Here is a 25,244-nt window from a genome sequence, read left to right as displayed (position 1 = left end):
TGTTTCCGCCCGGGATCGCACTGGGGACCTTTCGCGTGTAAAGCGAACGTGATAACCGCTACACTACGGAAACCGATGGCATAGTGTATAACACAATGGGTAGCTGAATGGTGTGCTCTCTCTGCTCGGACTTGGAATGTGTTCTTTCCATTGCAGCTGGAGACACAGACAGTGGCTGCTCCCCCTTAACTTTAAAAACTCTCAGGGTAGTGGGTTTGAGCCCCACGTTGGGCGAGTACCGTTTTAAACTTTTATGCTGCTTCCACCCGCCCCCCTCCGTCTCACCGCACACGATGGGGCCGCGCCCGGGCTGAATCTCTCCAATCAGGTTTCCGCCCCTGTCGCAGCATGAAATGGTCCTTATCAAAGTCACAAATGACACCCTATGTGACGACCACCATGATAAACTATCCCTCCTCATCCTTCTCAAATACAATATCTCACCGTGCTGTTATGCTGTTAGACTAGTTTCCTCTCTCTGCTCTTATTTGGAATGTGTTGCTTTTCCATCTGACAACACTTAGTATCATGGTATTATGTTAGTCCACAAGAGGAGATCATTCGGCCCATCGTGCCTGTGCCGGGTCAAACACACGTATTCGTTCAAAATAAGTTCAGAGACAGATTGAGTGTTTTTTTTATCAGAAAATTGCCTGAACCCCCACAGTCCACAGCTTTCCTCCTCGCTATCAACCACACGGCCTACTTTTATGTCAACCGCAAATTTCTCAATCATGCCCCCTACGCTTAAGTCCAAATCGTTAATGTATACCACAAAAAGCAAAGGACCAAGTACCGAGCCCTGCGACACCCCACTGGAAACAGCCTTCCAGCCGCAAAAACACCCGTTGACCATTACACATTGCTTTCTACCACTCAGCTAATTTTGGATCCAATAAGCCACATTCCCTTGGAGCCCATGGGCCTTAACTTTTTCGACCAATCTGCCATGTGGGAATTTTTCAAAAGCCTTGCTACAATCCATGTAGACTACATCAATTGCGCTACTCTCATCGATCCTCCTTGTCACCTCCTCGAAAAATTCAATCAGGTTCGTTGGACACGACCTCCCCTCAACAAATCCATGCTGACTGCCCTTGATTGGTCCGTGCCTTTCGAAGTGACAGTTGATCCTGTCCCTCATTTGAAATGGAGTCTTTCTCCTGCTTGCTGCAATAACAGATAAGGCGGTTGTTAGTACTCAGGCCTGGCTAGCTCAGTTGGTAGAACATGAGACTATTAATCTCAGGATCGTGGGTTCGAGCCCCACATTAGGCGAGGACCATTTTTAAGTTTCATGCTGCTATCACTGGCCAACAGTGCAGAAATAATGCAGAATAAAACATGGTATTGGTAGTCAGAATGGCCGAGCGGTCTAAGGCGCTGCGTTCAGGTCGCAGTCTCTGCTGGAGGCGTGGGTTCGAATCCCACTTCTGACATTGTTCATTTTTACCAAGACGTGGAAATATTTTATTTGTGGATTGGGCTGCAGCTGATGATTCTGCCAAGTTGATTTGCTCCTCCCACAAAAGCAACTGGCTTTGTCATGCATATGTGACTTGAGAAGTTTTGAATGGTGAAATGTTTGACATATTAATGACCGGGACAAAGAAATAGAACAGCAGTGGGAAGCATTTAAAACGATGATCGATGGAGTCCAGGAGAAATATATCCCACGACAAAGCAAGAAAAAACTAGCCAGAAATGATACAACAGGGATGAATAAAGAAATAAGGACAAAATTGAAACTAAAGAAAAAGGCACACACGAGACAATAAAGGAGAGAGGGGAATGTGAAAATACTGGGAAAGTAGTCTAAAGAACTATTGGAAAGGCAAAAAGGAATATCAAAAAAGCGAAGTATTCTGGACACATCAACAGCCAAAGAAAATTTAGGATTGGAATAGGGCCACTAAGGGATACACATGACAAACTCACAGGCAATGACAGCGAAATGGCAGAAATATTAAATAATCACTTTGCTTCAGTATTTACCAGGGAGACTAATATTGTGGGCATGACAGGAGAAGAAGAGATCAAAAAAAATATAAAGACATTTAAGATCGAAAGGGGGGAGATAATTCATAAACTAATCAAACTTAGAGAGGAAATTTCCTGTTAGGAGCCGAACCAGAGTTTCAAACCGCTCAGCCACGCTAATTTCCGTATTACTGTTCAGGAGCTCAGTTCACAGGGACACGATTTTTGCGCTCCATTTAGAGAGGCTTATTGGCAGGTGGAAATTGACCTATTAATAGAATCATAGAAAAGGACAGCGCCATTCGGATGCCATTCGGCCCATCGTGCCTGTGCCAGCTCTCTGAAAGTGCTGTCCAGTTAGTCCCACTCGCCTGCTGTTTCCCCATAGCCCTGAAAAAGTTTCCATTCAAGCGTTTATCCAATTCCCTTTTGAAAACTGTGAGTTAAGAAAAACAATATTGAAAGGGGTGCTGGGGCCTCTGCAGAGTCGATGTAGAGTGTGTGATGATTGAAGTTATCAAGATGGTTGCTTTACACATGGTATGTTGTGCAATCATCCTGAAATATCTTCAATATCCAATACAAATTGAATTGCAAATCTGACGGACAAACACTGGAAAACAAGTCACGAGTGAACGCAAATCATCTGGGACCCGTTTTCAGCCTCACCGCACTTTAAATAAAGTGAAATAACTTTGCATTGAAAAGATTTGGAACTTGCATCTGTGCCTTTATCTGTTCCATTTCTTAAAGTTGCTGGCGTCTGATGATGAACACGCCTCTGCTCCCTCCATTGAACAAGAAAGGAGGTGTTTGACGTTGACGGGACCTGTTGGTTCTGAGCTCATTCTTTACATTGAGTGGGTTCGCGTCCTTCAACTTTAGCCCAGCGGTGAACTTCGCAGCAAACAAGTTCGACACCGTCTCACCGCGGACGCTGACTGCCATGTTTATTGTAAACAATTTTACAACACCAAGTTATCGTCCAGCAATTTTATTTTAAATTCACAAGCTTTCGGAGGCTTCCTCCTTCTTCAGGTGAACGTTTGTTGGAAATGACAAACGTTTCCAACAAACGTTCACCTGAGGAAGGAGGAAGCCTCCGAAAGCTTGTGAATTTAAAATAAAATTGCTGGACTATAACTTGGTGTTGTAAAATTGTTTACAATTGTCAACCCCAGTCCATCACCGGCATCTCCACATCATGCCATGTTTATTGTTATTTCTTTCAGACCTAAATAAATAGTGACCGTGATTTTAAATTTGCACTCAATGATTTTTAGGTAGTCTCCTTTCAGTGTTTCAAAGGCGACCCCTAATTTATGATAGTCCGGCCATTTCACCAGCCGTGTTGAAAACAAAACATGTCTCTGCTTTTCGCGGCTTTTTTCGAAAGGCAAAAAATATATTTCCCGTGACCTCTGAAGGATGGACAAGGACAGTTCAGAAAGCTGAAGCAAGTTCACCGAGCTTAAATCGTCTGAACACGTTAAAGGCGATATATACAGATATATATATATATATATACAAGTAGTTGCTGTCTGTTTCTGTGGTTGTCTTTTTTCTGTGTGTGTCCATCTGCAGGTCGATTTTGAATCAATACCAGTATTCGTGTCAGTTTGTTGCATGAAATAAATGAGGGTGTCAGGCGCTCCCCTCCCTGCCACTGGGTAGGTACTGAGTCAGGGTTTCGACCAAACTTCTGTTTTGTTTTGTGTGAAAAAGCAATTGAAACCTTCGTTCTGGAATTATCCAGTCTCATGTGAGCGGTGAAAGAAACAGTGACCCCGATGTGATGTGAACACGCAGCCTTTTGATCTGGAGTCAGACCTTTGCGCCACGCACTCTGAAGACAGGATCCTGGATGTTATTATATTTTTTGAATGTTTCTCAAACACCGTTTCATATATTGGTTAAATAGATAGGGCTTATCAAATCTCCGCCAGATCCCACCGGGAATGAGACAGTCTTGGAAGCAGCCTTCACCCCGAATATCACGCTGGCATTCATCGCCTGCTCCCAACGGACTGCATGAACAGGGCTGGGAGATATGGACTTTGTTCACATCATTCAGCAATGTGAATCGTTAAATATTTAATCATTTTTAATGGGGACAAGGTTTCAAAATGCTCCCGCCCGGTTTCGAAACGGGGACCTTTCACCTGCTCGGCAAACGGGATAACCACTGTACTACGGAAAACTGATGCTTCAACCTCTGTGATATGGATATAACCCTTCAGCCAAACTAATTTCCGTATTACTGTCCAGGAGCTCATTTCACAGGGATACATTTACTGCGCTGTATTTAGGAAGGCTGCAGAGAAGGATCGGTGGCGATGGTCAGGCAGGGAATCCCAGAGCATCGCGCCCACACAGACATTTCACTGTTTTTTTCATGTACCTGTTATCCGACCGCAGTTTAAACTATTGCGAATGGCATGCTCAGATGATATTGTTCATTGAGTGTTTTCTTGCTCGAAACATCAGCCTTTACGGTTAACAGCCGAACGCGCTAACCGATTGCGCCACAGAGACCAACCGGTGCGGTTTCTTGCAAGATACACGAAAGCAGCGTGTCACCTGGCCAAAGTTTCATGTTGCAGCCACAGAAATGTAGTTGTCCATTATCAGTGTTACTTTTCCAGAAATAAAGGAAGGAACATTGTTTGTGGAAACATGGAAACGGTCTGATCTCGTTCACAGCATCGATATCACCGCCAACCAGCTCTCCTGCAACCGGCGCGCTAATCGCTGCTTTGTCTGTTACTTATTAGCACTGCGGGAGAGCCTTCGTCACACGGATTGCAGCGGTTCAACAAGGCGGCTCACTACCACCTTCTCAAGGGTAATTAGGGATGGGCAATAAATACCGGCCTCGCCAGCGACACCCACATCCCATTCACGAATTAAAAAAAATATTAATTTCAGATTCTGCATCAGTTTGAGGTGCTCTATTGGATTAAGCTGTTGTATTTGTTTGAGGTACTTTATTGCTTTGAGATACTGTATTGGATTGAGATGCTGTATTAGTTTGAGGTATTAATTTATGTTTCAGGTTCTGTATCGGTTTGAGGTACTGTATTAGTTTAAGGTGTTGTATTTGATTGAGGTACTGTATTAGTTTGAGGTACTTTATTAGTTTGAGATGATGTATTAGCTTGAGGTATTATATTAGTTTCAGGTTCTCTATCCGTTTCAGGTATTGTATTAGCTTGAGGTACCGTATTAGTTTGAGGTATTGTTTTAATTTGAGAAGCTCTATCAGTTTGAGGTGTTATATTAGTTTGGGGTATCTGTATTGTAAGGAAAGAGTTAGTCTTTATATTGAATTAATATTAACCTTTACCTTTTGCCTCTTAAGTAAGGAAGTATAAATCTCTGTTGGGAGAATGAAACTACAATCATAAGACAGATTTGCTTCATTTTATATGCATGCATATGTTTAATATAGAGACTAGTAGATTCTGAAGTCCAGCAACTCTTCGATCGGAGCTGATATCATAATACTCATAAGTTTAATTATCCTTTTGATATAAACAATTCTCTGACAATCATAACAAGGCCTTTAAATCATTCACAGCTGGTGTGTTTGTGTGTCAGACAGCATTGTGTGCTATTCGTCTTAACAGCTTCACAGGGAAGCAGGAGAGGTGTGACATCTGTATGTTTGCTCCGTATCATTCCAAGCTGACGCAGCGGGAAAGGGCTGCACTGGTGAGAGATAAACACCATTCTGCTCACTGGTCAATGGGCAAGGCCATATGTTTTAACTCACAAGTTCAAAAGTTATAGTTATAATTAATGCCTAAAGCAGAACACCTGGCTGTGCGGAAGGAGCCTGTTTGTACCACAAGGCGACATCTAGTGGAGGAGTGTAGTTAGGTGATGAGGGAAGTGATACTCTGATAACAGAGAAAATGATGGAAACCCTCAGCGGGTCAGGCAACATCTGTGCAGAGAGAAACAGAGTTAATGTTTCAGGTCAATAACCTCTCATCAGAACCAAGTTGGGCAGTTGTGTTGGTAATAGTATGAAACATAGGAATTGTTGCACTCATGTGGGCTGATTTGGGTACTTTTCTGTCTTTGGAAGTTCAAGATCAAAAGTGAAATAAGGGCTCGTCCGGGATTTCAATCCGGGACCTCTCGCATATTTGGACTAAAAACCCCTAAACGAGAATCATACCCCGAGACCAACGAGACCAATAACAACGAGCAATGCACTTAAGATCCAGCCATCGTAAAACCCTTTTTGGTGGCTATCCTTGATCAGCAATTATGAGGACAGGTTGCATGGACGAGACTTTCATTCCCTTGAGTATAGAAGATTAATTGAGTTGTTTAAGATGATTAAAGGATTTGCCAGGGCAGATAGAGACTATTTCCTCTGGTGGGGAGAGTCCAGAACAAGGGGGCATAACCTTAAAATTAGAGCTGGGCCATTCAGGGGTGATGTCAGGAAGCACTTCTTCACATAAAGGGGAGTGGAAATCTGGAACTCTCTCCCCTAAAAAGCTGTTGAGGCTGGGGGTCAATTGAAAATTTCAAAACAGAGATTGATAGATTTTGGGGCTAATTCGGGAGTTTAATGACTTTGACATTTTTTCCCTGTGACTTGTATGGTTTCGATCGATGAAATGTTCGTGAAAAGAGTCAGTGTAAAGAGAGTCAGCAGTTCATGTTTTCCCGAGACACTTCCTTCAGACCTGAGACCGAAAAGTTTGTCGTTTCCGTAGTGAAGCGGTTATCATGTTCACCAGTTACACGCAGAATGTTCCCGATTTGACCTCGGAGGGAAGCATGTTGTTGGGACTTGCTCCCCATAAACCTCCAGAGACGAGCTTCTTCATGCGTGAAAGGGGCTACAAACCTTTTTAAATTTAAGAGCGGCTGCACCAGATTCCTGGTATAATAAGCACTAAACATTTTTAAGCAGACTCCTAAAATACAGTTTGTAAAATGGGAAGAGATAAAAGTTCATGACATGCAAAGCACAAAGATTTATTAACGTTTTAATTGTCACTTGGCAAACAAGTTAGCATTTTCTTCAGTGTGCAACAGAACGTATTAATGGTTATTAAAAAAACATTAAGTGTCTCACAGACTTGAATTATTTTTGTGCAATGAACTATTCCCAACCACCAAGGAACACTGCAGCAAACATATATATATTTAAGTATATAATAAGTATATATACATGCATAATCTATGCTCTCAATCGAACTCATAGCGCAATAGTAGCACATCTGATTCCAAATCAATAAGAATATGCGTGTTCAAATCACGTGGAAGTCACTATTAACTTTACCATGCATGAAAGCCTGGATAATTTCGGAATTACTGCTTTTTAACAATAAACGGGACTTTGGTCACTTGTTCTGCAGTGTCAGGGAGGGAAGCGTCATTTAAAAATAAACGACTGGCAGCGGTGAGCAAGTTAAGGCACAGCAGGTGTTGGGACAAGTGAGTGAACCGCCTTAGTTCAGTTGGTTGGTGCTTAAACGCCCGGGTGCTTGATTCTGACACATTGATGGGCCCGAGGGAATTTTACAAGTGATGGTCATTGCTCCCTGTCATTGATAATTGAAATGAAATGTTAATCTGGCAAAACCGGCGAACAAAATATTAAACAAGCGAAATAAATACTGAGCAAAATTAATTCCAATATTTGGGGGAAGTGCAGCGGAAAAGCAGAAGATCTGAATGGAATGATCAATGATTGAGCGGAATACATTGCTCGACTTGTTACTCGATTGCCTTCTACACCATGGAATTCAGGAGAACATGTTTCATGGTTTGTACTGAACCCTTGGAGCGGAGCCAACAGCCTCTCGCTGCAACAACAGACAAGGAAGTAACAGTTTCCTCAGGCTTGGCGAGCTCAGTCGGTAGAGGCATTCACCTCATGATCGTGGGTGCGAGTTTCAACTTTTACGCTACACGTTTACGGACCCCAGCGCTCCATTTTCGCTGAAATGGAGAATTACTACGCCACCTTTTTCTTGATATCACAATTGCTGGCGTGCGACGGGAGGGGTCCGTGTGACGTTCCAGTCAAACCCCCCTTCCGGGAACGCAACGATTTTAAAATACTCATCCTTCCTTTCAAATCCCACCATGGCCCTCGCCCCCTCCCGTTCTCTGTAACCTCCTCCAACCCTACAACCCTTCGAGATCATGTCGCTACAAGAGTAGGTCAGAGGCTGGGTGTTCTGCGGCGAGTGACTCACCTCCTGACTCCCCAAAGCCTTTCTACCATCTACAAGGCACAAGTCAGGAGTGTGATGGAAGACTCTGCACTTGCTTGGATGAGTGCAGCTCCAACAACACTCAAGAAGCTTGACACCATCCAAGATAAAGCAGCCCGCTTGATTGGCACCCCATCCACCACCCTAAGCATTCATTCCCTTCACCACTGGCGCACTGTGGCTGCAGTGTGTACCATCCACAAGATGCACTGCAGCTGCAGCAACTCGCCAAAACTTCTTCGACAGCACCTCCCAAACACGCGACCTCGACCACCTAGAAGGACAAGGGCAGCAGGCACATGGGAACAACACCAACTGCACGTACCCCTCCAAGTCACACAACATCCAGACTTGGAAATATATCGGCCGTTCCTTCATCGTCGCTGGGTCAAAATCCTTGGAACTCCCTACCTAACAGCACTGTGGGAGAACCTTCACCACACGGACTGCATCGGTTTAAGAAGGCGGCTCACCACCACCTTCCCAACGGCAATAAATGCTGGCCTTGCCAGCGACGCCCACATCCTATGAACGAAAAAACAATCTCTGTGCTCCTCCAATTCTGGCCTGTTGCGCATCGCCGATTTTAATCGCTCCACCATTTGCGGCTGTGCCTTCAGCTGCCCAGGCCCTTAGCTCTGGAATTCCCTCCCTAAACCTCTCCACCTCTCTCTCCTTTAACACATACGTTAAAACCTACCTCTTCGGCTGAGATTTTGGTCACCTGTCCCAATATCTCCTTATGTGGTTCAGTGTCAAGTTTTGTTTAATAACGCTCCTGTGAAGCACCTTGTGACGTTTTACCACGTTAAAGGCGCTTTATAAATGCAGGTTGTGTCCTCTGGTTATCGACCCTCCTGCCAATGGAAACAGCTTCTTCCTATCCATTCTATCAAAATCCCCTCATAAGTTTGAACGCCTCTATTAAATCTCCCCTTCACCTTTTTTTGCTCTAAGGAGAACAATCCCAGCTTCTCCAGTCTCTCCACATACCCCATCCCTGGACACGATGCAAGGCGGAGGGTTGCAACCAGGTTTGCAAATTATTGCCAGTCGGGAGCTGGACAAATCGAAAGGAACCGAAATGACAAACAGCTTTGTGAATCTGTCGAAACGCTTTGGGAAACGGAATTGGAGACGAATAAAGGACTGACCAGACAGGCGGTCAAGACGCAGCTGAGTCGGCATGTCCCCCTGGAACAGTTACTCTGATGTTGTGGGTGAAATTAAGAGGTCGGAGCCATTTAAACCGCTCAGTTACTGCAGATCAGGGATCAAAACCTGACATCAGCGTCAGGACGCTCAGAATATATTTTCATTCATTCATGGGATGTGGGCGTCGCTGGCGAGGTCGGCATTTATTGCCGATCCCTAATTGCCCTTGAGAAGGTGGTGGTGAGCCGCCTCCTTGAACCGCTGCAGTCAGTGTGGCGAAGGTTCTCCCACAGTGCGAATTAGTAACAGACAAAGCACCGGTGGGCGCGCCGGTTGCAGGAGAGCTGGTTGGCGGTGATATCGATGCTGTGAGCGAGACCAGACCGTTCCCATGTTTCCACAAACAATGTCCCATCCTTTGTTTCTGGAAAAGTAACACTGATGGTGGACAATTGCATTTCTGTGGCTGCAACATGTAACTTTGGCTAGTTGACACGCTGCTTTAGTGTATCTTGCAAGAAAAAAGATCAGACGGTCACTGTGGCGCAATCGGTTAGCGCGTTCGGTTGTTTATCAAAAGGTTGGTGGTTCGAGCCCACCCAGGGACGGAAATTACATCCTTTTCTTCCCACTTTTGGATTCATTGCCTCATTCTGATCGCCCTGAAGCCGGTGCCATGTTTTAATTCCTGATCTGCAGTAACTGGGAGCACTTTAAATGGCTCCGATCTCTTCATCTCATTTCAAGTTTTCTAATGTGTGATTTGGCTGCAAGAAAACACTCTGTGAACAATGTCATCTGAGCATGCCTGATTCGCCACAATTTACACTGCGGTCGGATATCAGGCACATGAAAAAACAGTGAAATGTTTGTGTCGGCGCGATGCTCTGGGATTCCCTGCCTGACCATCGCCACCGATCCTTCTCTGCAGCCTTCCGAAATACAGCGCAGTAAATGTATCTCTGTGAAATGAGCTTCTGGACAGTAATACGGAAATTAGTTTGGCTGAGGGGTTAGGTCCCGAACACGGAGTTTTAGGTATTAGGGTTCCGTAGTGTAGTGGGTATCACATTCGCCTCCCACGCGAAAGGTTCCCGGGCGGAAACATTTTGAAACCTTGTTCCCATTAAAAATCAGTAAATATTTAACGATTCACACTGCTGATTAAATGTGAACAAAATCCATATCTCCAAGCCCTGTTAATGCAGTCCGATGAGAGCAGGCGATGAATGCCAGCGTGATATTGGGGGTGAAGGCTGCTTCCAATGCTGTCTCATTCCCGATGGGATCTGGCGGAGATTTGATAAGACTCATCCATTCAACCAATAAATGAAACGGTGTTTGAGAAACATTCAAAAAATATAATAACATCCAGGACCCTGTCTTCAGAGTGCGTGGCGCAAAGGTCTGACTCCAGATCAAAAGGCTGCGTGTTCACATCACATCGGGGTCACTGTATCTTTCACCGCTCACATGAGACGGGATAATTCCCGAATGAAGGTTTGAATTGCTTTTTCACAAAAAAAAAGATGTTTGGCCTAAAACATGATTCAGTACCTACCCAGTGGTAGGGAGGGGAGCGCCTGATGCTCATTTATTTCATGCAACAAACTGACACGAATACTGGTATTGATTCAAAATCGACCTGCACATGGACACACACAGGAAAAAATCAACCACAGAAACAGACAGCAACTACTTGCATATTTTTACATACATATATATATATATATATATCGCCTTTAACGTGGTCAGACGATTTAAGCTCGGTGAACGTGCTTCTGCTTTCTGAAATTTACTTGTCCATCCTTCAGAGGTCACGGGAAATATATTTTTTGCCTTTCGAAAAAAGACGCGAAAAGCAGAGACATGTTTTGTTTTCAACACGGCTGGTGAAATGGCCGGATTATCATCAGTTAGGAGTCGACTCTGAAACATTTAAAGGCGACGACATAAAAATCACTGAGTGCAAATTTAAAATCACGTTTACTATTTATTTCGGTCTGAAAGAAATAACAATAAACATGTCAGTCAGAGCCCGTGGTGAGACGGTGATGAACTTGTTTGCTGTGAAGTTCACCGCTGGACTTCAGCTGACGCCGTTTAAAGGACGCGAACCCACTCAATGTGAAGGATGAACTCATAACCAACAGGTCCCGTCAACGTCAAACACCTCCTTTCTTGTTCAATAGAGGGAGCAGAGGCGTGTCCAGCATCAGACACCAGCAACTTTAAGAAATGGAACAGATAAAGGCACAGATGCAAGTTCCAAATGTTTTCAATGCAAAGTTATTTCACTTTACTTAAAGTGCCGTGAGGCTGAAAACGGGTCCCAGATGATTTGCGTTCACTCGTGACTTGTTTTCCAGTGTTTGTCCGTCAGGTTTGCAATTCAATTTGTATTGGATATTGAAGATATTTCAGGATGATTGCACAACAGACCATGTGTAAAGCAACCATCTTGATAACTTCAATCATCACACACTCTACATCGACGCTGCAGAGGCCCCAGCATCCCTTTCAATATTGTTTTTCTTAACTCACAGTTTTCAAAAGCGAATTGGATAAACGCTTGGATGGGAACATTTTCAGGGGTATGGGGAAACAGCAGGCGAGTGGGACTAACTGGACAGTTCTTTCAGAGAACTGGCACAGGGACGATGGGCCGAATGTCATCCGAAAGGCGCTGTCTTATTCTATGATTCTATTAATGGATCAATTTCCGCCTTTCACTGAGCCTCCCTAAATGGAGCGCAGTAATCGTGTCCCTGTGAAATGAGCTCCTGAACAGTAATACGGAAATTAGCGTGGCTGAACGGTTTGAAACTCTGGTTCGGCTCCTAACAGGAAATTTCCTCTCTAAGTTTGATTAGTTTCTCAATTATCTCCCCCTTTTCGATCTTAAATGTCTTTGCAAATTTTTTTGATCTCTTCTTCTCCTGTCATGCCCACAATACTGGTCTCCCTGGTAAATACTGAAGCAAATTTATTATTTAATATTTCTGCCATTTCGCTGTCATTGACTGTGAGTTTGTCGTGTGTATCCCTTAGTGGCCCGATTCCTATCCTAAACTTTCTTTGGCTGTTGATATTTCTAGAATACTTTGTTTTTTTGATATTTCTTTTTGCCTTTCTAATAGTTCTTTAGACTTCTTTTCTGAGTATTTTCACATTCCCCTCTCGCCTTTTTCTTTAGTTTCAATTTTGCCCTTATTTCTTTATTCATCCCTGGTGTGTCAATTCTAGCTAGTTTGTTCTTGCTTTTTAGTGGACGATATTTCTCCTGGACTCTACTGATCACCGTTTTAAATGTTTCCCACTGCTGTTCTATTTCTTTGTCCAGGTCATTAATATGTCAACCATTTCACTGTTCGAAACTTCTCAAGTCACATGTCCATTACAAAGCCAGTTGCTTTTGTGGGAGGAGTAAACCAACTTGGTCGAAACATCAGCAGCAGCCCAATCCACAAATAAAATATTTCCACGCAATAATAAAAAATGTCGGAAGTGGGATCCGCACCCACTCCTACAGAAAAACCTGCGACTTAAACGCAGTGCCTTAGACCGCTCAGTCATCCTGATTATACATTGCATGCTTCATTCTGCATCATTTCTGCACTGTTGGCCAGTGAAAGCAGCATAAAAGTTTAAAATGGTACTCGAGCCCACAACCCGGAGATTAAGAGTTTCATGCTCCACCGACTGAGCTCGCTTGGCCTTATTTATTAATGCAGCAAGCAGGAGAAAGACTCCATTTCAAATTGTTGGAATTAATTCTGTGGGACAGGATAAACTGTCACTTCGAAAGGCACGGACTGATCAAGGACAGTCAGCATGGATTCGTTAAGGGGAGGTAGTGTCTGAGTAACCTGATTGAATTTTTTGAGGAGGTGACAAGGAGGATCGATGAGGGTAGTGCAATTGATGTAGTCTACGTGGATTTTAGCAAGGCTTTTGAAAAGTTCCCACGTGGCAGATTGGTCAAAAAAGTAAAGGCCTATGGGATCCAAGGGAATATTGCTTGTTGGATCCAAAATTGGCTCAGTGGCAGGAAGCAAAGGATAATGGTCGACGGGTGTTTTTGCAGCTGGAAGGCTGTTTCCAGTGGGTTGCCGCAGGACTCGGTACATGGTCCTTTGCTTTTTCTGGAATACATTAACGATTTGGACTTGAAAGTAGGGGGCATGATTTAGAAATTTGTTGGTGATATAAAAATAGGCCGTGTGGTTGATAGCGAGGTGGAAAGCTGTAGACTCTGGGGGTTCAGGCAATTTTCTGATAAAAAAAAGCACTCAATACATCTTTGAACACATTTTGAACGAATACGTGGGTTTGACCCGGCACAGGCACGATGGGCCGAATGATCTCCTCTTGTGGACTAACATAATACGATGATACTAAGTGTTATCAGACGGAAAAGCAACACATTCCAAACAAGAGCAGAGAGAGGAAACTCGTCTAACAGCATAACAGCACGGTGAGATATTGTATTTGAGAAGGATGAGGAGGGTTAGTTTATCATGGTGGTCGTCACATGGAGTATCATTTCTGACTTTGATAAGGACCATTTCATGCTGCGACAGGGGCGGAAACCTAATTGGAGATATTCAGCCCAGGCGCGGCCTCATCGTGCGCGGTGAGACGGAGGGGGGGGTGGGGGAAGTGTCAGAGCTGGGGCTCACCGGTGGAAGCAGCATAAAAATTTAAAACGGTACTCGCCCAACGTGGGGCTCAAACCCACTACCCTGAGAGTTTTTAAAGAAAAGGTGGAGCAGCCACTGTCTGTATCTCTTGCTGTACTCGAAATAACACATTCTAAGTACGAGCAGAGAGAGGACACCATTCAGTTGCCCATTTTGCTTTAAAGAATATCATCAGTTTCCGTAGTGTAGCGGTTATCACGTTCGCTTTATATGCAAAACGTTTCTGGTTCAATCCCAGGCGGGAACATTATGTTGGAACCTGGTCTGCACAACGAGTGACGCTCATTTCAAGTTTTATTCCCTTTTCATCCAAAAGGACATATTGGCGTTGGACAGAGTGGCTTTTGAAAGGAGTTAGTCGGGTGGGATCGTCAAACCTTTTCCGCTGGCGAGAGATAAGGGAACCGAACCAACCATTTCCCAAGTTCTCCTGAATTCTGAGGTGCAATGGGAAACCGACCTTTCATTGACCGTGGAGGTTCAGACAATTTTCTAATTGTAAAGCGCTCAATCTATTTCTCTTGTCTATTTCCCGATGTTTCCGGATACTGTCCGCATCTCTGCCCTGTGTTTATCTCACTATGTATCCACCTGCAGGGTGGTTTTTGACAGAAGACGTGTGTTTATCTTCTGTTCGTTACATTAAATAAATGAGGTCATCAGGTGCTTCCCTCCCTGACACTGGGGAACCAGAGGCAGACTTTGGAGCAAGGTTCTGTTCATTGTGAAGACGCAAAATCGCAAAGAAAACATTAATTGCGGAATGAGACAAACCAGCTCTTTGGGAAAAAACTGTGACCCCGACGTGATTTGAACACGCAACCTTCTGATCTGGAGTCAGACGCGCTACCGTTGCGCCACGAGGCCTGGATGCTACAGTGCGTGTTTGTTTCTATCAATGTTTGTCAAGCACCGCTTTATTTCTCCGAGATTGGTGGAATGGGTTGGCTTTCAAATCCCCGCCCACTCCCACCAGATGTCAGGCAGCATCAGAAGTGTCCTTCACCTGTCAGCGGCAGCATGGCGCTCGCTTCCATCGCCTGCTGTCAGCGGGCTGCAGCAAATCCAATTACATTCATCCTGCACCCAGAATTATCACATCACAGGAAAAGGATGTGGGAAACTGCTCAAGATACATAACAGGAGGGGAAGCTTCTGAAAAACACTGAGACTTTCGCTGTTCAGACTTCGATTGGAACTGCAAAAAAGAACGTGTGAAAATATAAACTATGGGTGTGATGTTTATACATGCAGGAAACTGCTCAAAATACATAACAGGACGGGAAACTTCTGAAAAACATATGGACTTTCGATGTTTGGACTTTGGTTAGAACTGGAAAAAGGAACGTGTGAAAATATAAACTATGGGTGTGATGTTTATATGTAAAGTGAATGTTTGTGAGCGGATTTCTCCCGTTACTGTCGCAACTATGGGTTGTTAATCCATCAACAATAACTTCCGCTTGATTTTAGCCCGAATGGTTACAAAATAGCAAGTTTAATAGATTGACTTACTACAGAGTTGCACTACAGCTGTCTTCAACATTACATTCAAAAGTATTATTATTATAATACAACTGTCTACAGATTACATTAATGACAAGCAATCAACACAACCTGACCTGTCTGCGAATCCAGGTATATCAGACCTGAACTTTGCGGACTGCCTGTGGCAATGGACTTCTGACTGACCCCTATTGAGAGCTTTAACATTTGAGAAGGGAGCATGCCCTATCTTTATACGATTCGGCTGCATTATTCAGCACCACTGATCTTAACTCATGGTCGTAAACCATCCCACTTTGCTTACTCTCAGAAACCAACAAGGATTGTTTATTGTCTTAGTTTTTTTTAGACTTTCTCCATCATCAGGTTTTGGATGCTTATACTAGGTTAGCACAAACTGGATTTCATGTGTCCAGGACACCCAAGTTTCTCTGGACATCAACATTTCATAGTTTCTCAACATTTCAATAATATTCTGTTTTTCTGTTCTTCCTACCAAAGTGAATAACCTCACATATCCCCACATTATACTCCATCTGCCACATTCTTGCCCCCACACTGAACCTATCTATATCCCTTTGCAGACTCTTTGTGTCCTCCTCACAGCTTACTTTCCCACCTAGCTTTGTATCATCAGCGAACTTGGATACATTACACTCGATCGCCTCATCAAGTCATTAAAAGTCTTCTATGGGCATATAAATGGTAAACGGGTAAGGCCGATTAGGGACCAACAAGGAGATCTGCACATGAAAGCATAGGGCATGGCTGAGGTACTAAATGAATATTTTGCATCTGTCTTTACCGAGGAAGAAAATGCTGCCTAAATCACAGTAAAAGGGGAGGTAGTTGAGATACTGGATCGGGTGAAAATTAACGAAGAGGAGTTACTCGAAAGGCTGGCTGTACTTAAAGTAGATAAGTCACCTGGTCCCAATGAGCTGCATCCTCGGTTGCTGAGGGAAGTAAGGGTGTAAATTGCAGAGGTCCTGGCCATAATCTTTCAATCCTCCTTAGATACAGGGTTTGGTGCCAGAGAACTCGAGAATTTCAGATGTTACACCCTTGTTCAAAAAAGGTGGTAAGGATAAACACAACAACTACAGGCTCGTCTGTTTATCCACAGTGGTAGAAAGCTTTTAGAAATGTTAATGTGGGACAAAATTAATAGTCATTTGGAGAAGTGTGGATTGATAATAGAAAGCCACTGTGGATTTGTTAAAGGCAAATCGTGATTGAGTTTTGTGATGGGTTAACAGAGAGGGCTGATGAGGTCAATGTGGTTGATGTTGTGTATATGGCCTTTCAAAAGGCGTTTGATAAAGTGCCCACAAAATAGGCTGGACGAAAGGGGCAATAGTGGCTGCTTCCTTATTCTTTAAAAGCGATTTATTTTATTTCACTCAACAGATAACTTTGAGTGAGCGAATACTGATCCACAGTGACGCTTATTTCAAGTTTATAACCTTTGAATCTGAAAGGATATATTGGCCTTGGAAGGAGTGTAGCACAGATTCACCAGATTGTTACCAGGGTGCGATGCGTTAAATTATGAGAAGATGTTCTATAAACTAGGCTTAAAATCACACAAGTCACACTGCAAAAAGTTTTCATTTTTGATACATACATTAATGACCTCGACTTGGGTATACAGGGTATAATTTCAAAGTTTGCAGATGACATGAATCTCGGGAATGTAGTAAACAATGTGGTGGATAATATCAGACTTCAGGAGGACAGAGACAGCCTGGTAAAATGGACTTTATTAATTGAGGCATAGAGTATAAAAGCAACAAATTTATGCTAAACGTTTATTAAACACTGGTTAGGCTGCAGATGAACTATTGTGTTCACTTCTGTGCACCGCATTTTAGGAAAGATGTCAAGGCCTTGGAGAGGGTGCAGAGGAGATTTTATGGAATGGTAACAGGGATGAGGGACTTCAGTTATGTGGCGAGAATGGAGAAGCTGGGATTAACCCCTTAGAGCAGAGAAGGTTAAGGGGAGATTTGATCGAGGTGTTCAAAATTATGAATGGTTTTGATAGAGCAAATAAGGAGAAACTGTTTTCAGTGGCAGAAGGGTCGGTAACCAGAGGACACAGATTTAAGGTGGTTGGTAAAACAGCCAGAGCCGACATGAGAGAACATAATTTACGCAGCGAGTTGTTATGATCTGGAATGCGCTGCCTGAAAGGCCGGTGGAAGCAGATTCAATGATAACTTTCAAAAGGGGATTGGATAAATAATTGAAAAGAATAAAATTTACAGGGCTTATGAGGAAAGAGTGTATGGGTGGTGAGACTACTTGGATACCTCTGCCAAAGAGCTACCACAGGCACGATGGGCCGAATGATTTCCTTCTGTGATGTAACATATTAAGTGTTGCTGGACGGAGAAGCAACGCATTCCAAGTCAGAACAGAGACAGGAGACTAAGTCAGTTCCCCATTGTTTTTATTGAGATAGTAGCGGTATCCGTGGTGTAGCGGTTATCACATTTGCTTCACACGCGAAAGGTTCCCGAGCGTAAACATTCTTTTGAAACTTGCTCTCCATAAACATCCAGGGAGGAGTTTTATCTCCTGCCAAAAAGGGCGATAGTGGCTGCTCCCTTATTCTTGAAAAGCTGCATCTTTTACTTCAATAAACAGATAACTTTGAGTGAGAGAAAACTGATCCTCAGTGACGCTCATTTCAAGTTTTATTCCCTTTTTCCCTAAGAGGGTATATCGGCCTTGGAAGGAGCGCAGCCCAGATTTACCAGAATGTTAGCAGGGCTCGAAAGGTTAAGTTATGAGGAGCGGTTGCATACCTGTATTCCCTGGAATATAGAAGGATTTTTAGGATTTTGAAATGTAGATCGACAAACCCTTTCCGCTAGTGACGGAGTCTAAGACAATATCACAATATCACAATAGCTGTTTTCGAGTGAAAAAGGCACTGCGCATCACTGTGAGTGCAAGAGACGAGTCTCTAGGTGCCGCGCCCTGTACAGTGAATGTCAAAACTTTTAAAAGGTGAAGAAAGTGTTCGGGGTTCAGATACACAAACCTCTAATGGGAATGAGATTTTGTCAGAGGTTGCAGCCTTCCCGACTTCTCTTGCACTTTGCGAGTCACCTGTTCCAGTTTAAATTTACAAACTGGATGAGTTGGTGATCACGGTACAGCAGACTCAGCGGTCCCGGGTGAGAGAGAGAGAAATCAGCCCGGGCGCGGCCACAATGTGCGCGGTGACACTGCACGGGATGTCGGGGGGAGTCAGAGCTGGGGTTCACCCCTGAAAGCAACATAAAAAGTTTCAAATAGAATTCGCCTAAAGTGGGGCTCGAATCCACGACCCTGAGATTAAGAGTCGCATGCTCTACCGACTGAGCTAGCCAGTTCTGAAAGGACCTGCTACTCTTGTCTGTCATTGAAGTAAACTCGCCCCTGGGTGTCCATGTGCAGCAATCCTAAGATAACGTCGAAATCATTGGCTGTGTTTTTCTCTCTGTGTGTGTCCACCTGCAGGTTGATTTTGAACGAATACGAGTGTTTGTCTTATGTTTGTAACATTAAATAAAAGAGGGCATCAGACACTTCCCTCCCTGACACTGGGGAACCAGTGAGACAGACTTGTTATTGTGAAAACGCAAATGAAGCATTAATTGCGAAATTATACAGATTCTGATCAGCGCCAAAGGTAGCTTTACAATATATATACCCCTATACATAAATAAATAATACAGATACATGGAAATACATTTGCAACTAACAGAGTCACTAAACCAGAAATATTATTTGTACCTAATACAAACACTCCCAGATGTATTTAGAAACCTTCCATGCTTTCCCTGGTGGTCCAATGGCTCTCACCGCTGCCGCCTGCCTTTGGTGCCCGGTCAGGGAATTTGCTCTTACAAAAAACAATTGAGAATTTTGTCCAATCATCGCAAATTTACGACACAGAAGGAGGCCATTCGTCCCATCGCGTCTGCGCCGGCCAAAAATGAGCCACCCAGCCTAATCCCACTTTCGAGCACATGGTCCGCAGCCTTGCAGGTTCCGCCACTTCAGGTACATATCCAAGGATTTTTTTTAATGAAACGAGGGATTCTGCCTCTCCCACCCTTTCAGGCAGTGAGTTTCAGACACCGACCATCCTCTGGGTGAAATAAAATTCTCCTCAGCTCCGCTCTAATCTTTCCACCAATCACTTTAAATCTATGCCCCCTGGTTATTGACCTCCCTGCTAAGGTAAATCGGCCCTTCCCATCCACTCTATCTAGGCCCTTCATAATTTTGTTCACCTCAATTAAATCACCCCTCAGCCTCCTCTGTTCCAAAGAAAACAACCCCAGCCTTTCCAATCTTTCCCCACAGCCAAAATTCTCCAGCCCTGGCAACCTCCTCGTAAATCTCCTCTCTACCCTCTCTAGTGAAATCACATATTTTTTGACCGGTCTGCCAATTGGGACCTTGACAAAAGCCTTGCTAAAATCCATGTAGACTACATCAAATTACTCCAGGTGTGTTCTCACCAAAGCCCAATTTAATTGCAGCAAGACTCCCTTACTCTTATGCTCCAACCTCATTGCAAAAAGGCCAACATATCATTTTTCTTCCCAATTGCTTGCTGTAGCTGCATGTTAACTTTCTGTGATTTGTTTACAAGTACACCCAACTCCCTCTGAATACCAACATTTATTGGACTCTCACCTTTTAAAAAATATTCTGCTTTTCTATTCTTCCTACCAAAGTGGACAATTTCACATTTTCCCACCTTATACTCCAACTGCCACATTCTTATCCAATCACTTAACCTGTCCACCTCGCTTTGCGTCCTCCTCACGGCTTACTTTCCCACCGACCTTTGTACCATCAGCAAACTTGGGATACATTACACTCGGTCCCCTCATCTAAGTCATTAATATAGAATGTAAACAGCAATTGCAATCTAAATTGTCCGCCCAGGATCGAAAGCAGGGCCGAAAGCAGGGCCGTTAACGTGTAAAGCGAACTGGTAACCACGACACCACAAAAAAACCGCTGGTGACTTATACTGGACAGAGGGGAACTGACCAGTCACCTCTCTCTGCTCTGATTGGGACAGTTTTACTTCTCTTTAAACAACATCTCTCCTATCCCACACTAAAATCATGGAATAGAATCATAGAATATTACAGCACAGAAGGAGGCCATTCGGCCGTGTTGCCCTGCCTACTCTTTGAAAGAGCTGTCCAATTTAGTACAAAAAACCCAGCCTTTTCCCCGTAACCTTGCAAATCAGTCCTCTTCAAGTACCTGTCCAATTGCCTTTTGAAAGTTCCGATGAAAGCTGCTTCCACCACCCTTTCAGGGAGTGGCTACCAGATCGTAACAACCCTCTGTGTGAAAAAACAATCTCCTCATTTCCCCTCTAGTCCTAAAAGCTCTCAATCCTTCTCCACGATGCCTTTTTACAAACATTTCATTCATCAAAACCACTCAAGTTACACAGGAAAAAGTCTTCATTTTCAAATAATTAACGTTCTGAAGGAGCTCCCTAATTTCCCTCCCCTAACCTTATGAATCAGATCATTCTCGTCCGGATCCTTTTCCACTTGAACCGGCCTCCCCGCTCAGGAAGTAGCCATTCTGATTCTGTGACTGTGGCCAGCTTTGTTCGGGCAGTTGGTTTGACAGGGACCTCACACCGCACCCTCCTCCCGTGTTTTCTTCCACATCCGCAGATTGCGGCCGGGCCTGGACTGATTTTCTTTTCTCTGTCTCACCCGGGGCCGCTGAGTCTCCTACTCAGATCACAAACCAGCTCTCCTGCACCCGATCACCAACTCACCCAGTTTGTAAATTGAAACCGGAGCAAGTGCCTCGTCAGAGGGCAAGAGATGTAGGGGAGGCAGCAACCTCTGACTAAATCTCAGGCTCATCAGAGAGGTTTGTGTATCTGAACCCCGAATAACCTTCTGCTCTTTTAAAGTTTTGACCATTGCACATGACGCGGCACTGACAGACTCGTCTCTTGCACTGACAGTCAAGGAAGCGAAGGGTTCACTCGCGAAAGCAGCGCAAAAGTTTAAAACAGAATTCGCCCACAGTGGGGCGCTAACCCACGACCGCTGAGATTAAGAGTCTCATGCTCTCCCGACTGAGCTGGCCGAGCCTGCTGATACTTCTCCATTTGGTCTATTATTGCAGCGAAGCGGCTGCTAGCTCCGCCCCAGGGGCTGAGCTTAGAATCGGAGAAGGATTCAACTCAGAAGCAGGCCACTCGGGCCATCGCGCCCGTGCCTTGTCCTACAAACCATGAACCTGAATTCCAAGGTGTGGAACGAAAGCGAACAACAAAAGCCCTTACATTCGACCGTGGAGGTACTGGCAATTCTCTGAGAAACCGGTTTGTCTATTTCCCGGTGCTTGCCTGTCTCTCTGGCTGTGTTTAACTTTGTGCGTGTGGAGCTGCACGCTGATTTTGAATTAATAAGTGTGTTTGTGTATGTATCTTGCAATAAATAAATGAGGGAATCAGACGCTTCTCTCTCTGACACTGGGGAACTGGTGAGGCAGAATTCAGAATAGGGTTCTGTTTATTGTGAAAAAGGGAATGCAATATGAATTACGGAATTATTCAGACTCCTACTAACATTAAGAACAAGCGTGACCCCGATGTGATTTGAACACGCAACCTTGAATCAGACGCGCCGCTATTGCGCCTGGAGGTCGAATGGCAGGGACCTTGATGTTGACCTTCATGTAAGCTTCTCATGCATAGTTGAATTTATTTCAGATTACCAAATCCCCGCCCACACCCACCGGGTGTCAGGCAGCCTCAGAAGCAGCCTTCACCTGTCCGCGGCAGCATGACTGCATCAAATCCAATTACACACACCCGGCACCCAGAATCATCACATCACAGGAAAGGAACTGCTCAAAATGCAGAACAGGACGGGCAGCATCTGAAAAAACGCTGAGACTTTCGGTGTGTGGACTTTGTTCAGGACTGCTAACAGGACGGTGTGAAAATTTAAACTATGGATGTCATGCTTCTTTATTAAGTGAGTGTTTATGTTATTTGTGCCATTTATAAATTTATTTTGATTATTTTTACAATATGATATATCTTGTTATAAATATATATGATTGCATCTGTGACACTTATAAATACATTTGGGTGTAACTGTGTGGTGGTTATCATTATATCGCTGTGTATCTGTGTTATGTATTTGTGTGTAATAAAAAATAAGACATAGATAAATAAATATCCAGAAAATACATTGACATTATATACACCCCAATAAATGAATAAATAATACAGATACATGTAAATACATTTGTAAGCAGCAGTCATGAAAGGCATTTACTTCTAATGGCTTAGGGATGAGCCGGTTGGCGTCAAAACGTGCCGTGGATGGAGACCGGGTTGGTTCTTGCGGGAAGAGCAAATCAACTGGGCCCAAAAATCAACTGCAGCTCAAGCAACAAATAAAATTGGTTTAAAAATAACCGATGTTAGAAGTGGGGTTCGAACCCACGCCTCCAAAGGAAACTGCGACCTGAACGCAGCACCTTAGTCCGCTCGGCCATCCTGACTGATAATGTACTATCCGGAATCGTTGACTTTATTAATAGAGGCATAGAGTACTAATGCAAGGAACTAATGCTGAACCTTTATAAATCACTGGTTCGGCCCCAGCTGGACATCACACAATTCTGCCCACCACACTTTAGGAATGATGTCAAGGCCTTGGAGAGGGTGCAGAGGTGATTTACTAGAATGGTGCCAGGGATGAGGGATTTCAGTGAGGTGGACAGACTGGAGAAGCTGGGGTTGTTCTCCTTTGAGCAGAGAAGGCTCAGTGGAAATTTAACAGAGGTGTTCAAAATCATGAACGGTTTTGATAGAATAAATCAGGAGAAACTATTTCCAGTGGCAGAAAGGATGGTAACCAGAGGACACAGATTTAAGGTCATTGGCAACAGAGGTGAGATGAGGAAAATTTTTTTTACGCAGCGAGTTGTCATGATCTGGAATGCACTGCCTGAAAGGGCGGTGGAAACAGATTCAATAATAACATTCAAAGGGGAGCTGGATAAACAATTGAAGGGGAAGGTATTGCAGGGCTATGGGGACAGGGAAGGGGAGCGGGTCTAATTGAATCGCTCTTTCAAATATTTGGCACATGCACGATGGGCCGAATGGCCTCCTTCTATGATGTTTCCATGCTGTGATTCTATGTTATGGAGGATTTTCTGATGCAGTGGATATTCGGGGCAGAGGACCAAGTGGAGATTGAGCTCGACGGCAAGTGTATACAGTTCGTTCAAAGGACTGAAGCCGATGGTTTCATTCTTACCGTCGTTCAGCCGCAGGAAATTACTCAGCCATGCAGGCGACATTTTTTGTCTTCATTCATGGGATGTGGGTGTCAATGGCAAGGTCAGCATTTATTGCCCATCCCTAATTGCTCTTGAGAAGGTGCTGGTGAGCCGCCTTCGTGAACTGCACCTTTCATTGACTGTGTCATTGACATTTTCTGGATAGAGAGAAACTATTTCCACTGGTTGGGGATTCTAGGACTAGGGGGCACAGTCCAAAAATTAGAGCCAGACCTTTCAGGAGTGAGGTTAGAAAACACTTCTACACACAAAAGATGGAAGAAGTTTGGAACTCTCTTCCCCTAACAGCAATTACTCCCTGGAGAGTAGGAGGTTTAGGGGTGATCTGAAAGAAGTCTATAAAATAATGAGGGGCATCGATACGGTAGATAGTCAAAATCTTTTCCCAAAGGTAGGGGAGTCTATAACGAGGGGGCATAGATTTAAGGTGAGAGGGGAGAGATACAAAAGGGTCCAGAGGAGCAATTTTTTCAATCAAAGGGTGGTGAGTGTCTGGAACGAGCTGCCAGAGGCAGTAGTAGAGTCGGGTACAATTTTGTCTTTTAAAAAACATTTGGACAGTTACATGGGTAAGATGTGTATAGAGGGATATTGGCCAAGTGCAGGCAATTGGGACGAGCTTAGTGGTATAAGCTGGGCGACATGGACATGTTGGGCCGAAGGGCCTGTTTCCATGTTGTAAACTTCTATGATTCTATGAATTGATATTTGCTTAATTGCTAATTTTAAATCTGAGATCGATAGCTTTTTGCCAACCGAAGGTGTGAAGGGATATGGGCCAAAGGCAGGGAAATGGAGTTAGATCACAGATCAGCCATGATCTTATCAAATGGAGGAGCGGGCTCGAGGGGCTGAATGGCCTACTACTGTTCCTATGGTACATTTCCCCAAGTGTCTGTTCTCTCCATAGTTGTTGAATTATCGCCTTGTGTTTCCAGCATATTTTCGTTTAAAGCTCGGTTTCGGGATGAGCCGGTGGGCGTCAAAACGTGCCGTAGACGGAGACCGGGTTGGTTATTGCGGGAAGAGCAAATCAACTGGGCCGAAAAATCAACTGCAGCTCAAGCAACAAATAAAATAGGAGTCAAATAACTAATGTCAGAAGTGGGATTCGAACCCACGTCTCCACAGGAGACTGCGACCTGAACGCAGCGGCTTAGTCCGCTCGGCCATCCTGATTGATAAATAACTTCCTCATTCGCCACCCTTTGCACATTGAGACCCCCCCCCACCCTGGAGAAAGTTTCACTCACTCCAGTGCTTGGTCAGATAA

The 25,244-nt window shown here is 44.1% G+C and overlaps 6 non-coding genes across 6 annotated transcripts; 3 read left to right on the top strand and 3 right to left on the bottom strand.

Moving 5' to 3' along the window:
• Positions 1 to 73, bottom strand: trnav-uac (transfer RNA valine (anticodon UAC)). The gene has a single exon. It is a non-coding gene; the product is annotated as a tRNA-Val (tRNA).
• Positions 74 to 1,205: 1,132 nt separating this feature from the next.
• trnan-auu (transfer RNA asparagine (anticodon AUU)) lies at positions 1,206 to 1,278 on the top strand. The gene has a single exon. It is a non-coding gene; the product is annotated as a tRNA-Asn (tRNA).
• Positions 1,279 to 1,356: 78 nt separating this feature from the next.
• Positions 1,357 to 1,439, top strand: trnal-cag (transfer RNA leucine (anticodon CAG)). The gene has a single exon. It is a non-coding gene; the product is annotated as a tRNA-Leu (tRNA).
• A 12,821-nt stretch (positions 1,440 to 14,260) lies between these two features.
• trnai-uau (transfer RNA isoleucine (anticodon UAU)) lies at positions 14,261 to 14,333 on the top strand. The gene has a single exon. It is a non-coding gene; the product is annotated as a tRNA-Ile (tRNA).
• A 548-nt stretch (positions 14,334 to 14,881) lies between these two features.
• trnaw-cca (transfer RNA tryptophan (anticodon CCA)) lies at positions 14,882 to 14,953 on the bottom strand. Its single transcript has one exon. It is a non-coding gene; the product is annotated as a tRNA-Trp (tRNA).
• Positions 14,954 to 23,081: 8,128 nt separating this feature from the next.
• Positions 23,082 to 23,164, bottom strand: trnal-cag (transfer RNA leucine (anticodon CAG)). The gene has a single exon. It is a non-coding gene; the product is annotated as a tRNA-Leu (tRNA).
• Between the last annotated feature and the right edge of the window lie 2,080 nt (positions 23,165 to 25,244).

Source organism: Heptranchias perlo, unplaced genomic scaffold (genome assembly GCF_035084215.1).
Source record: "Heptranchias perlo isolate sHepPer1 unplaced genomic scaffold, sHepPer1.hap1 HAP1_SCAFFOLD_63, whole genome shotgun sequence".
Lineage (NCBI taxonomy): Eukaryota > Metazoa > Chordata > Chondrichthyes > Hexanchiformes > Hexanchidae > Heptranchias > Heptranchias perlo.
The sequence above is the reverse complement of the archived record's forward strand: the minus strand, read 5'-3'. Positions and strand labels throughout refer to the sequence as shown.